Source organism: Panthera uncia, chromosome F2 (genome assembly GCF_023721935.1).
Source record: "Panthera uncia isolate 11264 chromosome F2, Puncia_PCG_1.0, whole genome shotgun sequence".
NCBI lineage: Eukaryota > Metazoa > Chordata > Mammalia > Carnivora > Felidae > Panthera > Panthera uncia.
This window is the reverse complement of record NC_064812.1, coordinates 49,728,324-49,732,952: the sequence shown is the minus strand read 5'-3', so window position 1 is coordinate 49,732,952 and position 4,629 is coordinate 49,728,324.

The window sequence follows — 4,629 nt, the reverse complement described above, 5'->3', positions numbered from 1 at the left end:
AACATGGGCCCTAAAATCAGAACTCCTCTGTTCATTTCCGAGCTATGTGACATTGAACAAGTTGCTTGACCATTCTGTACTTTAATTTCCTCATCAGTATCTGGTAAATATGGCAAATAGTAAAAACTGTATGAATGTGTGATATTCATTTGATTTTATTTCTATCCATATGCTATTTGAGGTCTGAAAAGTATCCTTTTTTTATTAATTTTATTAAGTAATAATATATCCTTGAGTTTTAGATTAGATATTTATTCCAAAAACCAAAACAAGAAAATGATAACAAGAAACATTGTATGTCATAGTGAATAAAGTATCTTTTATCTCCAAATCCTTGACTCTCATATAGTTCTTTTCTTGCTAATAAAAACCAGTTTTTAAAAATCAATTTTTGTCAACAAGCCTACATAGAACTGATAGGTGCTTCAATAAATTAAATACTTATTTTTATCTTAAATAATGTAAAAGCAAATGTATTTAGAATAGAGTTATAGAAGATATTCTGAAATGAATAAAGAAAAATTGAACAATTCACTGGGGAGAACAACGCAATACCAGGGTAAAATAAATCTCTCCTTTTAAATCGCTAAATAGACTTAGAATCATCAACTGTAACTCAGATGACTACAGAAGGGAGGAAAAGAGACAGAACAATTTATATCACTATATTAGCCCAGAATTGTTGAATATTAATAAGTCATTGCTACCTGCTTCACTAGCTCAAGTGCTTATCTATGTACATCAAATTGTTAATAAACTTGCAGTAAATTTAATAATATTTCTTAATTTCAACTGTAAGGAGGTCAATAGACTTTGAATTTTAAAATATTCTGCATTCAAAATACATTTTGAAAGTGAAAAATGCTAATATAGTTAATAAAAACATAATTTATTAGAGAGCTTATTTGGGGGGAATGACAGGATGAGTCACCTTTGTCACGAACCGTGAAAGGTCTCAAGTTTCACTCTAATAAGTTAACTTGTTACCATTTTATTGATACTGACAGTAGACGGAAGACTTCTGGGTCAAGGACAATGGACTTTATTACTTATGGCAGAACAAGCAGCGTGAGTTTTAAGCTTATGTTTGTCAGTTCCCTTTGCCTCTACATTCGAGCAATAAGTAGGGGCCCTGGTGGATGCTATGCATAGTCAGTTGTGTCACAGCTGAGGAACTGCAAGTTTGGGGAACCCAAATATTTACAGGGGTTGCAAGTAAACCTGTCCTTTGCCCTTAAGGGAGCCATCTTTATTATACTGGAAAGAAAGAAAGTCCACTCTTTGCTCCGGAAATTCGAGACACTATGTCTATCTTCCAAGGCCATTCACCTACAAAAACACCCTTAAAAGGTAGTCCAGAACACAGACTCTCCTTGTAAGACATCCATAAACAAACAAACAAACAAACAAAAAACCATGAAAAATTTTCTCTCAACAGTCTTTTAGGGTATCTTAATACCTTTCTAACTGCCTACCTTTCCTTTTTGCCAATTAATTAACTATATTGGTTGGATCTCAAATGAAGGTAACATAAATATGAAGTGGGAAACAGAGGCAGAACTGACCCTTCATTCTGTTCTGTCACCATCATGTCCTCTCTTCCCTGCCTTTATGCACCACATTTGGCTAGTTATTCAGCTGCATTTGGCCATTCACTGACAGACATATAGTCTAAGCTCTGGGTGCTTCAGTCTTCCATCAACTGCAGTTTTGGTTAGGAGAGTGGCAAAAGATGGTAAAGGCCAGGAGGAAAATGGTACATCCTTGGATGGGTTGATGGGCAGAGACTGAAGATGGCATTGAGGAGATGGTGGCCAAGTTAATGGAAGCCGCATGACAACAACTGAAGAAATAGCAACTGAGCAAGGTGATGGACAAATTTCCAGCCTTAATGGAACTCCAAGATGATGAATAAGGTAACAATTAAAAATCCACTGTGATGTCAGTCTCTGTTCTGGTGCTGAAAACACAACAGTGAACTGGTTTATGCAGCTGACATTCTAAAGGACAAAGAGTGGTGACTTTCATTCCTTCTATGATGATTAAAACTCTCCCTTCCACAGCAGAGTGTTCTTGAATTTGAATCACTGAATATTCTCTGAATAGAGAAAAATACTGAGCAAAGGGACATGCACATTTCACATGTTGAGAGCTAATATTAAATTCTGCCTATGCATACACACAAAAACATGTGCTGTACTGTTTACATGATTTGCATGGCAGTCACATAAAGAGAGATTAATAACTCAGACTCAGAAAGGATAGTCTAATAGTTCAACCAATTCCATACAGATCAAATTACTTTGGTTTAGAGAAGTTCTTAGAAAAGAGATTAGAGAACTTCTGGTTATAGTTCTAACATGTGAAGAACTTGGTAGTCAGCACTCCCATCTTTACAATAGAAAAACAGCTACTCCAAATCAACAACTTTTCCTAGGCTTATCAGAGAATTCAGGTTATGGGGCAAACCACCACCCCAAAATTTGAAACTGCTAGAACTGACACATGAGTTTGGCAAAGTTGCAGGATATAAAATTGATGTACAGAAATTGGTTGCATTTCTATACACCAAAATGAAGCAACAGAAACAAAAAGCAATGAATCGATCCCATTTACAATTGCACTGAAAACCGTAAAATACCTAGGAATAAACCTTGCCAAAGAGGTAAAAGATCTGTATGCTGAAAACTATAGAAAGCTTATGAAAGAAATTGAAGAAGACATGAAGAAATGGAAAAACATTCCATGTTCATGGATCAGAAGAACAAATATTGTTAAAATGTCAATACTACCCAAAGCAATCCCTATCAAAATAACACCAGTATTCTTTACAGAGCTAGAACAATTCTAAAATTTTTATGGAACCACAAAAGACCCCAAATAGCCAAAGCAATCCTGACAAAGAAAACCAAAGCTGAAGGCATCACAATTCTAGACTTCAAGCGGCATTACAAAGTTGTAATCATCAAAACAGTATGGTACTGGCACAAGAACAGACACTCAGATCAATGGAACAGAACAGAGAACCCAGAAATGAGCCAACAGATGTATGGCCACCTAATCTTTGACAGAGCAGGAAAGAATATCCAGGGGAAAAAAGACCATCTCTTCAGCAAATGGTGTTGGGAAAACTGGACAGCGACATGCAGAAGAATGAAACTGGACTGCTTTCTTACACCATACATAAAAATAAACTCAAAATGAATGAAAGACCTAAATGTAAGACAGGAATCTATCAAAATACTATAGGAGAAAATGGGCAACAACCTCTTTGACCTCAGCCGTAGCAACTTCTTACTAGATATGTCTCCAGAGGCAAGGGAAACAAAAACAAAAATGAACTATTGGGACCTCATCAAGATAAAAAGTTTCTGCACAATGAAGGAAACAATCAACAAAACTAAAAGGCAACCAATGGAATGACAGTAGATATTTGCAAATGGCATATTGGATAAGGGGTTAGTATCAAAAATCTAGAAAGAACTTATCAAATTCAAAACCCAAAAACAAACCACCCAGTGAAGAAATAGGCAAAAGACACGAACAGACACTTTTCCAAAGAAGACATCCATGGCTAACAGACACATGAAAAGATACTCAACATCACTCATTATCAGAGAAATACAAATCGTAACCACAATGAGATACTACCTCACACCCGTCAGAATGGCTAACATTAACCACTCAGGCAACAACAGATGTTGGTGAGGATACTGAGAAAGGGAAACCCTCTTGCACGGCTGGTGGGAATGCAAACTGGTGCAGCCACTCTGGAAAACAGTGTGGAGGTTACTCAAACGATTAAAAATAGAGCTACCCTATGACCCAGCAATTGCACTACTAGGTATTTGTATAAAATTGTATAAAATTGTATAAAAGGTATAAAAATTCTAATTCAAAGGGGCACATGCACCCCAACGTTAATAGTAGCACTACTAACAATAGCCAAAGTATGGAAAGAGCCCAAATGTCCATTGACTGACAAATGGATAAAGAAGATGTGATATATATATATATATATATATATATATATATATGAAATCTTGCCACTTGCAACAATGTGGATGGAACTGGAGGGTATTATGCTAAGTGAAATAAGTCAGCCAGAGGAAGATAAATACCATATGATCTCACTCATATGTACAATTTAAGATACAAAACAGATGAACATAAGGGAAGGGAAGGAAAAATAAGGTAAAAACAGAGAGGGAGGCAAACCGTAAGAGACTCTTAAATACAGAGAACAAACTGAGGGTTGGTAGAGGGGTGTTGGGTTGGGTGATGGGCTAAATGGATAATGGGCATTAAGGAGGGCACTTGTTGGGATGAGCACTGGGTGTTATATGTAAGTGATGAATCACCAAATTCTACTCCTAAAACTTATATTATTTAGCCCAAATCAAATGCCACTTATTCTCTATGCTTTCCCTGCCACTTCTCCACACAGTAAAAATCATGTCTTGTCTATGTCCCCAGAGAACTTTCTTACTACTTCTATTTCAGTTTCTATCTGTCAGTGAACTATTCATGTGTTTCTACTAATCTGTGTACTTCTCATGGCGTTAACATCTATATTTTAATTCCTTGTTTTCTGAAGAGATGATCTTCTTGGTATTATCTTAGAAATAT